General features: G+C 53.1%; 1 long non-coding RNA gene across 2 annotated transcripts; it reads right to left on the bottom strand.

The window, feature by feature from the left end:
* Nucleotides 1-1,518: 1,518 nt before the first annotated feature.
* LOC116451063 lies at nt 1,519-8,664 on the bottom strand. Of its 2 annotated transcripts, none has more exons than XR_004243078.1 (2): nt 7,825-8,664; nt 1,519-1,692 (listed from the first exon to the last, which is right to left on the bottom strand). It is a non-coding gene; the product is annotated as an uncharacterized LOC116451063 (long non-coding RNA). The 2 variants fall into 2 exon arrangements; XR_004243077.1 differs by lacking the exon at nt 7,825-8,664 and adding an exon at nt 3,690-3,785.
* Nucleotides 8,665-13,457: the final 4,793 nt, after the last annotated feature.

Below are 13,457 nucleotides of genomic sequence, written 5' to 3'. Positions count from 1 at the left end.
GCGGGCGGGGCCGCATCACCGCTGGTCCCTCCGGCCGATCCGGTACTATTACTGTACTTACAATTCTTTTCTTTTGTTTTTTCCTGAGTCCAATACAGAGCTGGTTTCTCGGGGACCCACCATGTAAAAGTTCCATTACTGACCTTCTATCTCTTACAGGGAGTATTTCCTACTTCGTTGAGGAAATTGTTCCCGGTGCGCCAGAGACGCTCCTCTCCTATGGCTGTTGAACTCAGTACCCACCCTGCTGGGCTGTTTTCTCCCCTTATCCTTGTCCGATTCCGCTTACGGAGTTCTATTGGGCTCAAGCTCCTGCCTTTCCATGGCCATTCCGGTGTCATCAGAGGCCCTCCACAGACCCAGCAGTTGGTTACATTCAGCTCCTTACCTATCCTTTGCTCTAATTCCACAAACAGATTTTTTTTTCTCCATTTTGAGATTTCATTTTGTTAATTGTTGTTTGAGTTTCACATACATGTCTTGAATTGGGGTTGATACAGAGTTAGATTGTTGTGCTGGCTTTGCCTCTTTATTTACTAGTTGATCTTTTACTAAGCTTGAGACTTCATTCCCAACAATATATATGAAACAAACTCATCTTTCTCCTTTTGCACATTTACTTCCCAACCTGCTCCCACTCCTTCCTAGGTTTTCTACAATCCAGTGCTTTTTCCCATTTTGCATCCAGTTTTCTACTTTGGATGGGTTGTAACAGAGACTGTTGACATGGGTACGTGCAATGAAAAAGGAACCTGGGTGTTTTCCATGTACAGCTTTGGGTAACACCCATGGCGTGGCTGTGTCGATATCCCCAGAGGGCAGAGACAAAAGAGGAGTGACAGATAAAGGAATAACAGAGGTCCCATATGGCCGATACCTCCACCCCCCGTGCCTATGGGGCTGCTGCCCACAGCAGGGGTACGTGATCTTCTCGGTGGCAGCTACAGTGGGCATCGGGCCTTGCCCTCTATTTCCTCGTCACTTCCTTTTCGCTGATTTCCAGGCAAATTGCTTTTGACACTTCTTAATTGCAGCTTCCCGCCGTTCCTCAGGTATCTCCCATTCAACAGGCACTAGTAATTCCCATCCACAAAGCAGGGTTACTGTTTCAGCTGTTCTTTGCTCTGCCTGGATGGGGAATAGATTTGGCGTTCTACACTTCGTGCAGTGAGAGTGTCGTTTCTGTGAACTACAGTAGCAATATTTTATCAGTCTAGACATTTACATTTAACCCAGCCAGCATGTCCAGTACTAGGGTAAATTAGACAGGGTATGTGGTATGGCACTGTTGGAGGTAGCAATTCCTCCTCCTTTTTGAATAAATCACAGGCTAAGGGCAGAATATGAGAACCCTCAACCCAAAATAGTCCTGATCCTCCTGTTTGGAGTGGAAGGATTCCTCCCCAAGGAGGGTATTGGAGGTGTCTCAGGACTTGTCCAGGCAACACTTGAAACCACTGCTATAAGCTTGGCCTTATTTCCCAGTCAGGTGTGATTCTTGGTGTATCTCTTGAATCATTTGGGTTTTCCCAGAGCATTAACCCCCAGTTCCCTCTTAAGAGTTACCTTGGTATCCCCAGGCTTAGATGTTCTAGTCCACTCCTTAGGTTCCTGCACGGGTCCTTTGATTCTGCTGCCGTGGATCCACCCTCGCTCCTTGGCCCGGATCGCTGCCTCAGTTGTCAGTAGCACCTGAAAAGGACCTTTCCCTTGTGGACCTAAAGATTGCTCTTTCCATGTTTTTACTAACACCCACTCCCCTGGATGGATGTTATGGATTTTAAAGTCTAAAGGAGTGGTTTGAGGGATTATCCCTTTGAACCGCAAATCTTCAAGGGTCCTTGCAATTGTGTTGACATATTCTTTAACAGTCATTCCCCTAATTCATAGGTAGCAGTTTCATTTTGGGCGTTCAAAAAGGGTAACCCAAACTACAGGAAAAGGGTTCATGAAGGATGTCTGGACTTCAGGCAGCTCTCTTGAAAGCTGTTTATTGCATAGGCCAAGTCCCAGCATTTCAGGGAGTGGGTATCCAGAGCCAGCCCCACAGCTGTCAGCCACAGCTTGTAGGCATAACTGAAGCCGCTTTCTGTTCAAGAGAGCATTGTACACCTTTCTTTGCTGAGTATCCCAAGACATAACAACCAACAAGCACCAGACACAACACCTTCACATTTGTCTATAGCCTATCTTAGGTACTGCCACCACCGTACTGTACATATCCTATAGGACCCTAGAGTCACCACCATCCACTCACAAGAGCAAGCAAGCTACAATTCAAGCTCACAATGGAACACTCTCAGACCTCTCTTCTTCCTGCCACATCAACATTCCTTGTCTGCCTGCCATAGCTCTCTTCCTGGCAAAAACATGTTTTCTATTTACTTCTGCTCTTCCTGAGACCCACCCACCCGGTGAAAAACATGTCCTTGTTTGCAGTCACATACCTCTGTCCTAAGCACAAAAATCTCCTTCCAGCTCATCTCTGACCTTTGTCCTCTCACCCATTCAGTGATCAATGTTTCAGCAAACATCTTCCACTCTACATCAAAACCTGCTTCCATTTCTGTCCCATCCTCAGGCTCCACACTCAGAGATCTCTCGGCCGAGCCCACACATCTGCAAAACTTTCTTACCAAACTTTCATCTTCAACACCAACCATCATTTCGTAAGGTGACACTCTCAGGTCTGACCTGGTTGTGTCTGAACTCTCAATAAAGCCAGAGGTTGGCATTTTACCCGTGACATTTGAGTTTCAATTATTAATTCAGTTAAGGTTCTCTTTAAAGTTTCTTTCATTCTCTCTACCCATCCTGAACTCTGTGAGTGCCATGGGCTATGGAGTTCTCATTCTTAAGGCTTGAGTTAGTTGCTGTAAAACTTTTGATGTAAAGTGTGTCTATCTTATTAATCATTCCATACCTAGGAATAATTTGTTCTAAGAGGGTTTTACATTCTATATTGGCTGTGGCTCTGACACTGGGAACAGCTTCCACCCAATGGGGAAGATGGTCTGTTATTACTAACAAGAATTTCCACCTCTGCACGTGGGGGACTTCAGTAAAGTCCACGTGGATACTTTGCAATGGTCGGAGAGCCAACTCACGACCTCCTGAAGTTGTTTTTCTCATCACCTTCTTATTTACTTTTTGGCAAACCATACATCTTTCAGTTATTTGTTTAGCCAACCCATAAATTCCAATGCACCCATAATTCCTTAGAAAGTGATCACACAAAGCCTTAGTACCCCAATGAGTTTTTGATGCATGTTTTCTAATATTTTTCTGGTGAGTGACTTATGAAGTAACTGCCTTCCGTCAGGAAGTTTCCATTTTCCACATTCGTCTGACTTTCCCCCCCTTCTTAGTTCATTCTTTTTCCTCTGTTTCACTGAATTTTGGAGTCTCCAATGTTTCGCTCTTCAAGGTCAAAATTAACACAACCCTTTTTATCCCATTCTCTGCAGCATCCTCAGCCCCCCCCGATCTGCCAAACTCCCTCCTCCCATCTCTGAGGCCATCCCCCCCGCTGTCCCCCCATCTGTACCACAGCTCTCTCTTCAGGCAATTCCAATGCCTCTAAAACCTCCAAAACAAGTCCCCCATGCATCAGCCCCTTTCCCTCTGAACCAAGCAATCCCCTTTCTTCCCAGATTTTCCCAAAGGCGTGCACCCCTCCAAAAGCGTACCTTGAATCAGTAGATGTATTTCCCTTCTTGTGTGCTAAATCTTCCAGTGTGCATAGTCCCCCCATCAACTAAAGCCTACCCTGACATTCTTTTTCCTTGGACGCATCTGGAAGAACCGTCTCCAGATATTATTTCCTTCGGAAAGGGCTCGTTCCTCGAGCTGGAGCTTTGGTGTTTTGCTTCTCCTTTCAGAGGAGCAGCAGCAGCGGTCGCTGCCAGGGGAACGGTGCAGGCGAGGGAGGGAGGGGGGGTAGGAGGTGGGAATCCTCTCGGAGGCCGATTCCTCCAGGGGGGGTAGGAGGTGGGAATCCTCTCGGAGGCCGATTCCTCCAGGAGCGGGGGAGCAAAGGCGGAGGCTGCTGCCGGCACCGCCAAGGGCACCAGCTCTTGGGGCCGGTACCAGAGGCTGGCGTGGAGCCTCTGCACGGGTCCGCAGCAGCCACGGCGCCAGGAGGCCGAGCTGCCGGCGGGCCCAGCGCGGCCCGCGGGGCCGAAGCCGGGTTCAATGGAGCCGCGGCAGAGAACGCAGCGGGGGCAGGGGCTGCTGGAACGGCCGCGGACAGCGGGACCGGGGCCGGAGCCGGGGCGGGCCCCAAAAGCGGCGGGCTGGGCTGGTGTGGAGCGGAGAGCCGGGCTAGGGCCGGGCACAGGGACACCGAAAGCGGCGGGCTGGGCTGGTGTGGAGCGGAGAGCCGGGCTAGGGACGGGCACAGGGACACCGAAAGCGGCGGGCTGGGCTGGTGTGGAGCGGAGAGCCGGGCTAGGGCCGGGCACAGGGACACCGAAAGCGGCGGGCTGGGAGCTGTGGAGCGGAGAGCCGGGCTGGGGACGGGCACAGGGACACCGAAAGCGGCGGGCTGGGCTGGTGTGGAGCGGAGAGCCGGGCTGGGGACGGGCACAGGGACACCGAAAGCGGCGGGCTGGGCTGGTGTGGAGCGGAGAGCCGGGCTGGGGACGGGCACAGGGACACCGAAAGCGGCGGGCTGGGCTGGTGTGGAGCGGAGAGCCGGGCTAGGGACGGGCACAGGGACACCGAAAGCGGCGGGCTGGGCTGGTGTGGAGCGGAGAGCCGGGCTGGGGCCGGGCACAGGGACACCGAAAGCGGCGGGCTGGGCTGGTGTGGAGCGGAGAGCCGGGCTGGGGATGGGCACAGGGACACCGAAAGCGGCGGGCTGGGAGCTGTGGAGCGGAGAGCCGGGCTGGGGCCGGGCACAGGGACACCGAAAGCGGCGGGCTGGGCTGGTGTGGAGCGGAGAGCCGGGCTAGGGACGGGCACAGGGACACCGAAAGCGGCGGGCTGGGCTGGTGTGGAGCGGAGAGCCGGGCTAGGGCCGGGCACAGGGACACCGAAAGCGGCGGGCTGGGAGCTGTGGAGCGGAGAGCCGGGCTGGGGACGGGCACAGGGACACCGAAAGCGGCGGGCTGGGCTGGTGTGGAGCGGAGAGCCGGGCTGGGGACGGGCACAGGGACACCGAAAGCGGCGGGCTGGGCTGGTGTGGAGCGGAGAGCCGGGCTGGGGCCGGGCACAGGGACACCGAAAGCGGCGGGCTGGGCTGGTGTGGAGCGGAGAGCCGGGCTAGGGACGGGCACAGGGACACCGTGAGGGGGGGGCTGGGAGCTGTGGAGCGGAGAGCCGGGCTAGGGACGGGCACAGGGACACCGAAAGCGGCGGGCTGGGAGCTGTGGAGCGGAGAGCCGGGCTGGGGCCGGGCACAGGGACACCGAAAGCGGCGGGCTGGGCTGGTGTGGAGCGGAGAGCCGGGCTAGGGACGGGCACAGGGACACCGAAAGCGGCGGGCTGGGAGCTGTGGAGCGGAGAGCCAGGCTGGGGACGGGCACAGGGACACCGAAAGCGGCGGGCTGGGCTGGTGTGGAGCGGAGAGCCGGGCTAGGGACGGGCACAGGGACACCGTGAGGGGGGGGCTGGGAGCTGTGGAGCGGAGAGCCGGGCTAGGGACGGGCACAGGGACACCGAAAGCGGCGGGCTGGGCTGGTGTGGAGCGGAGAGCCGGGCTGGGGCCGGGCACAGGGACACCGAAAGCGGCGGGCTGGGAGCTGTGGAGCGGAGAGCCGGGCTAGGGCCGGGCACAGGGACACCGTAAGGGGGGGCTGGGAGCTGTGGAGCGGAGAGCCGGGCTGGGGACGGGCACAGGGACACCGAAAGCGGCGGGCTGGGAGCTGTGGAGCGGAGAGCCGGGCTAGGGACGGGCACAGGGACACCGAAAGCGGCGGGCTGGGCTGGTGTGGAGCGGAGAGCCGGGCTGGGGATGGGCACAGGGACACCGAAAGCGGCGGGCTGGGCTGGTGTGGAGCGGAGAGCCGGGCTGGGGACGGGCACAGGGACACCGAAAGCGGCGGGCTGGGCTGGTGTGGAGCGGAGAGCCGGGCTGGGGCCGGGCACAGGGACACCGAAAGCGGCGGGCTGGGAGCTGTGGAGCGGAGAGCCGGGCTGGGGACGGGCACAGGGACACCGAAAGCGGCGGGCTGGGCTGGTGTGGAGCGGAGAGCCGGGCTGGGGCCGGGCACAGGGACACCGAAAGCGGCGGGCTGGGAGCTGTGGAGCGGAGAGCCGGGCTGGGGACGGGCACAGGGACACCGAAAGCGGCGGGCTGCGCTACCGCTGGAGCCGCAGGGGCTGGAGGGGGCGGCGGGAACAGCGGGGCTACCGGCGGAGCCGCCGCCGCTGGGACAAGCGGTGGAGCCGCGGGCGGTGCCTGAGAGCCGGCACAGGCGGGACCTCGGGCTCCGGGAGCGGCGCTGCAGCTGCGAGCGGCGCCACAGGAGCCTGGGCTTGGGGCGAGGCAGGCGGGAATGGAGGGGGCGATGCTGCCAGGGGCTCCCAGCCCTTCTCTTTCTTGCTTTCCCTTTGCTCCTTTCCTTGGGTCTCGGACAACTTTAAAATTCTTATCCCCTTAGACTCTGTTTCCCACCCAGCATGAAGCGTACTTGCTTTCTTCTGTGTTAACGAGTTCTTTTGAATTTACAAATCCTTGTAAAGCCTGACAGACCCAGACTTCAAGAGCCATGTCTGGGCCAGAAGACACAGTCGGATCTTATTTCCTTCTCGGCCCAACCAAACATACAAAACTGGATCATTTTGACTTTGCTCGTTTCCTTTGTACTTGGGTTTGTATTCCAGTTAGCCAGCATCACTCCCCAAGGGCTTTCCTGGGATGCCTCCGCTGGCACGCCTCTATTCCCTTTTTTATTCCCTGACTCTTGCTTACTAGTTTTATGTCCCATTTTCTCAGAATCTTATCTATCTTCCCCAGGCCTTTGTTTCCCACCTTTTTAATAAAAACCAACTAAACAACTATTCAAACCTCACCACCTCTTTCCCCTTTCTTCTCCTAGAATACAAAAGTTCCCTGCTCTTAATAAAATATGCCTCCTTCCAGAAAATGAAGTTATATTTCAAGGTTTAACATTTCTATCACATACATTCTCATTCATTCCCACTCACTCCTTTTTATTGTTCCAACTTCTCTTTCTCAAGCGCTATCAGTCACAACCAAGGCTTAGGTACCTTTTAATTTCAAATTGTTGGCCAATGCTCACCCCTGGGCCCAAAATTCCAGGTTTCTTGAAGTAATCCTCAATTTGACAGAATTAAGCCTGGATTTCTTGAATTTTTATTTATTTATTTATTTTTAAACTCTCAATCCAACAGCCTCAAAACCCAAATGTCTCGGATTTGTCCTCAATTTGGCAGAATTAAGCCTAGATTTCTTGAAATTTTTTTAAACTCTCAATCCAGCAGTCTCAAAACCCAAATGTCTCGGAACTAACCCTCCATTTAGCAGAATTAAGGCCGGATGTCTCGAATTTTTGAACCCTCAATCCGGCAGTCTTAAACCCTAAATTTCTCGGATCCCATACTAGGAAATTCTTGACTCCCTCCCTTCAAGGAGTCCAATCCCTTCCCTGAAAGCCCGTCCCAGTTAACCCGGGGCTTCTCTCACTCCTTTTATCTTTGGCTTCGCCTCTTTGCTGACTGCTTCCCTCGCGGCAGAGCAGAGCCGCAGCCTCAGAGGCTCCACACTCGCTTCGCACCCCTGGGGTAACCAGCCCGCGTCTCATGCACACACTTTCATCCCCCTTCTCCCCCCAAAAAGAGGTAAGAAAAAATACTCACCTTTCTCGGAGTCTTGGTGCACAAGATTTTACGTGTTTAATTACCGCGGTACCTCAGGGAGCCTTTTCTTTCCTTTCTTGTTGCTTTGTCTCCTCTCTTGCCCTCCGGGTGTTTGACTGCAAAGCCCCCTGACCCCGCCGGGAAGCACAAAGCGAGGCCGCCAAAAGCGGGCGGGGGCACCCCCCTGCTCTGGGTTCCCCGGGAGATCCCAGAGCTGAGCCTTTATCCCCGTACGGGCACCAAATTGTGAAACACGAGGTTCGCTATTTGTAAAATTTGAAGGGAAGTTTAAGAAAAGGGACAATTAGGAGACAACAGCAAAAAGGGCGGCACGGCCGGGTGCTCCGGCAGAGAGGCAAAGGCGCACCTGTACAGCCAAAAGATCGGCTTTAAAAGTACAGCGCTTATTTTTATTCATCACCATCATGCATCATTCATTAATTCTTTTAAGTAGCTGAGTATCATCTTATCAGTCTTATCTTTTTCCTTGGCTCCATTCCGTCTGGTTTCGGGTTCTTTTCTTCGGATAAGATTTTCCAGGAATGTGAAGACCCCCTCCCCATCCTTCCCAAACTACAGACATTCTACAGCATCACATTACAGAACCCAGGCAAAGCTTTTCTCACATTAAGGACCGTGAAAAAACCAACATCACAATCCATTCCTAACAATGATGGAACGTGCAAAAAGCCAACACCACAATCCCGTTCAGAACAGAGGGATCAGCGGTGCTGCGGCCCGCCCGCGGAGGGATCAGCGGCTATGCGCATGCGCAGGCGGAGTGATCCGCCAGGAGGGACTATTTGTGGTGCGGCCCTGCCCGCGGAGGAATAACGGGTGATGCGTCCCGGCGCGGAGTAATCCGCCAGCGGGACTATTTGTGATGCGGCCCTGCCTGCGGAGGGATCAGCGGTGATGAGTCCCCGGCCGCGCATGCGCACTGATCCGCGCACCCGCAGCCATCTGCGCACGCGCGAGGATCCGCGCACGCGCAGCTGGGGAAACGAGATTCACTCTAGAATTTGAAGGAAAGTTGAAGAAAAGGGACCGTTTAATAAAAGTTTAAGGAAATCAGGAGACAGCAGCACAAAGGGCGCTACGGCCGGGTGCTTCGCACAGAGACAAAGGCGCACCTGTACAGCCAAAAGATCTCCTTTAACAGCGAGCTCCCGCAGCCAGCTCCCAATCCCAGCCCGCCTTCCCGGGCAGGGTTTCTTTCGGACCAGGGCTGCATTTCCATCCCCCGCTCTGGGAGTCACCAGGTGCGTTAGGAGCGAGCCGATCCCGCTCCCTGAGACACAAGGGCTTGCTCGAGGAGACCGTTCCTGTTCCTCTGTTCCAGCCACTCTGCTCTCCCCAAAACGCCCATTTCCTCGGAGCTCCTCTGAAACTGCATTTCCATGGACCCAGGGCTTCAGAAGCTGCAGAGTCGTGCAATGGGGTTTTTTTTGGGAAGGGACCTTAAGCTCTTGCAGTTCCACCTCTGTCATGAGAATTTCAGGGCTCTAAGACTCACAGAACGATTTGGGCTTGGAAGGACCTTAAAGCTCATCCAGTGCCAGCGCTGCCACGGGCAGGGACACCTCCCACTATCCCGGGCTGCTCCCAGCCCCAATGTCCAGCCTGGCCTGGAACATTCCAGGGGATCCAGGAGCAAATCCCCCCTCTCTGGGCAGACAGAATGAGCTAAACCTGGCTATTCCTGAGGGAGGGATGGCAGCACAGCCGGGTCCTGCATCCCTGATTCCCACTGGGACTCTCCATGTCCTTCCTGCTGTGGGATCCAGGAGCTGCAGTAGGATTTTTGTGTTTGGTGCTGCATTCCCAGCACAGCAGAACCTGTCACCCTCGGAAACACGGCCAGCGTGACAAGTTTTTGCTCCCTTTCTGCTTTGTTTTTGCTGTGTTTTGTTTCTCTCGACAGCTGGTTTATAACTTCTGTGTTGCTGTTTAGACATCAAGCTTTGGGGCTGAGGTTTTTTTATTCCCAAGTGCTTGCTGGGAGTAAAAATACACTTCACATCTGCAGTGTGTGCACGTAGCTTGGGCTGTGGATTCACAATTCTGGGGCACAAAAAAGTCCCTTCACACCTGTGCTGGTGGTGGTGTCCCCTGTGAGAAGTTTGGTGGCTGCCTCAAACATCAGCTTTTCAGGCTTGATAGAACCCATTTTCCGTTTTACCAGCATGCAGTTCCCGCATGGATTTTTGAACCGTTCCCTAGATGCTTTCAGTTCAGTACAGCTGCATCATCTTTTAAGATGCTCTTTCTTTTTTTTTTTTTTTGCCTTTTTAAGTAACGATTTTAGACCACATCTCTGCAGAGCAGTGTGAGGTCAGACTCTGATTCCAAATTCAGCATCTGCCTTGACAGCAGAGCTGTGCTATGGGCAATGTTAGGGTGGTGTTTTTCCCTTCCAGTTGACTGGACAATTTAAGTAGTAGCTGTGAATTTGCACCATGTCTGCTTGGTCATGAAGGAAAACTGCTGATCAGGTGAGATTGGGTTGTCTGTGCCCCATTAAACACATCTCTAAAATAATTTTTTTAAGGAGAGTTGGAGAGCTGTAGACACACACACAGAGGTGCAGGGAAAAGAGACACGAAGAAGGATTTTCCAGCATTTTTTACTTAACCCTCATTCCATTTCATGCACGGAGAGCCCTGACACCCTTTGTCCCTGCAGATGTTGGGAATGAGATGGTGCAGGCATCGGCCAGGTGAGGGAGCAGCCAGGACACGTTTGCCTTTATTCTCTCAGGATTGTGCCCGTTTTTCAGGCAGCTTTTCCCACAGTTCCAGATTGGATGCTCTTTATCTTTCCTACACGATCTCTGGGCTTGAATATTGACCATCTCCCACTGCAACAACAGAGCCCTCAGACCTTGTGCTGCAGCCTGTTTTTAAGTGGAAGCTTCAACTGCAGCGGGTGCTTCTAAAAGCAGGAAGTTTCTGCAGCCTGGCTCATTCGACACAGAGGGAGATGCAGATTATTGGTCTCCAAACCACAGCCCTCCCGTTTGTCTCACACAAACACAGCCCAGTGTGCCAAAGCCTGTGGTCTGCCTAAACTTGCACAGTCCTGTTCCTTTAGGATAAATGAAGCTGGCAGGATCGTGCAGGAGAGGCCTGTGCCAGTCTAAAGTACAGCTGCTGCTCCATATTCCTAGGAGTGAGTTCCTAGGATGGTCACAGGTCTAACCCCCAGCTCCTTGGGTTTGTCATTAGCAGCCCTTTGCCCTCCTGGCTTTGCTGCACTGGTTAATTTAAAAGTGCAGGGGTTGAACTGTTTGCATGGGCTTTTTTCTTTAAATATTTGCAGTATATTCTAAATATTTCACAACAGGAGGAAAGGACAGAGAGGTGACTCAAGAATGGAAATGAGCTTTGAATGTGTGTCTGTATATCTTCCCCTTTTTTTGTAACTCCTTTTGTAAGACACAAATTCTGGTGCCTGGACCATATCCCATCTGCAATTGTGTTCTGCCGCCTCAGGTTCTCATCTGACATCCTTGCTATTCTTCTATCTCATGTTCTTCACCAAAAAAAAGGGAGGAAAACCAAATAAGGATAAAACCAGACGACACTGAATGAGCTATGGCTGCACTTCTGCCAGAACAATGATCTTCATTAAGAGTGCCAAGATTGCTACAGACTTCTTATCCAATACTCTCCTAACCTATGGAATGGATACAGTGGAGTTGGTCCTATTGAGTAGAGTACTCTTGGTCATTTTTATTTATGGCTTGCTTAGTCCTTTATTGCTGACTGCCCTGTCTACCTGGGGATTCACAAGTGTCCTGCTGTCCCTTTTCCCTCAGCTGTGGCACAGGGCTGTCCTAAATCGCTGTGGGTGCTCAGGTTACTGTGTTCCTGCCACCACGCACTGTGACATTCCTGCTCCACACTTTTTTACCCCTAGGAGGTGACAGGAGAGCTTTTGAAATTAAAGCCTTGTCCTGATGAATGAACCCATTTCCCAGGGAAAGCAGGAGGTGCTGCAAGGGCTGGGTTGTGGGCTGCAGCTGGGAAGAGCTTTCCTTTCTGAGTCAGCATCGAGGAATTTAACCTTTGCCTTTGGAGAAAGCAGCACAGCATGAAGTAGAACAGGGAGAAGGAAATGGATTAATTTCAGAACAGTTAAATAGTTACAGCTCGTGTGGATCCAGAGAAGCCCTTCCTTATCTCCTCACCCAGAGTCCCTCTAAGGTGAGTGTTTGTTCACCTGCTGTCACTTGTGCTTCTGGCTTGGCAGGTGGAAGTGGCTCTGGCCAGCTGTGCTTCATGCAGGTGATCCCAGCTCCTGAGGAGAGGCTGGATTCAGGACCAGGTTAGGATTTTACTCTCGGGCCTTGGTGAAGGCTTTATTCACACTGACACTTTCAGGTGTCCCTGTCCACAGCTGACATTGTAAGTGCCATCCAGGGGCTCTGGGTTACAAGGTCTCACCTGATGATTCTGAGGTCAGGTCTGGGTTGCTACATCACAGGAGGGACCCCTGGGTACGCCCCAGATTTACTCTGCAGTCAACACTGAGACTGTTACTGGACCTAATTTAATTTGAAACCTGAATGTAGATTTATAGCAATAGATAAAAAACTACAGTGACACACACTGACAAACTAAGGTGGTATTTCCTGGTGACTACCTCACAGGTGATTTCATGTCACCTGTCAGTTTGCTCCCACTTGTGTATTTCAGCATTTATTGCTGTTGGGATTGATACCTTTCAGATGTCTTGGAGGCCCATCCAGGCTTTCCTGAGCTTTCTGACAAGTCTTGCAGCAGGAGACTCCCACCCTTCTGCCTCAGGGTGTGAGCAGTTCATTAGTCTGGCTCTCTAGGTACATTTCTGTTGACTTTCTAGTCAGTGCATGCTCATTTGACTCAGAGAATCATTTAGGTTGGAAAAGACCTCTGAGACCATTGAATCTGATCTTTGATCAATCACCACCTTATCAGTGAGACCAGAGCACAGAGTGCCAGTCATTCCTTGAACACCTCCAGGGATGATGACTCTACACCTTCCTGGGCAGCCCATTGCAATGTTTAACAACCTTTTCCATGAGAAATTCTTCCTGATGTTCAGCCTGAACCTCCCCTGTCACAACCAGAGCCTGTTTCCTCTTATCCTGTCCCTGTTCCCTGGGAGCAGAGCCTGACCCCCTCGGCTGCCCCCTCCTGTCAGGGAGTTGTGCAGAGCCACAAGGTCCCCCCTGAGCCTCCTTTGCTCCAAGCTGAGCCCCTTTCCCAGCCTCCTCAGCTGCTTCTCACATGACTGACTCTCCAGACCCTTCCCCAGCTCTGTTGCCCTTCCCTGGACCCTCTCCAGCACCTTTCTGTCAGCAGAGAACTGATTTTGTCATCACCACTTTCTCAGCGGTGTCTGTACATTTTTGTGAGCATGGCAAAAAACCAACGCTGTCAGCAACAGAAAGGCCTATCCTATGGGCAAAAGACAAAAGCCCATGAGCTCCTTTTTCACCCAGTAGAGTCCATTGCACTGTGCTATTGTCGCCCAGTGCACAGCCCACTGCACTGCGTTAGAGGCTGCACGTATGTTGGGGCAGGTGATTTTGGACTGCACCCACCAACGTGCTACGAGGGCATGGAGTCCCAGGGCAACAGGGAATG

This window comes from Corvus moneduloides, chromosome 14, assembly GCF_009650955.1.
Source record: "Corvus moneduloides isolate bCorMon1 chromosome 14, bCorMon1.pri, whole genome shotgun sequence".
Lineage (NCBI taxonomy): Eukaryota > Metazoa > Chordata > Aves > Passeriformes > Corvidae > Corvus > Corvus moneduloides.
This window is presented reverse-complemented; position numbering and strand designations above follow the sequence as displayed.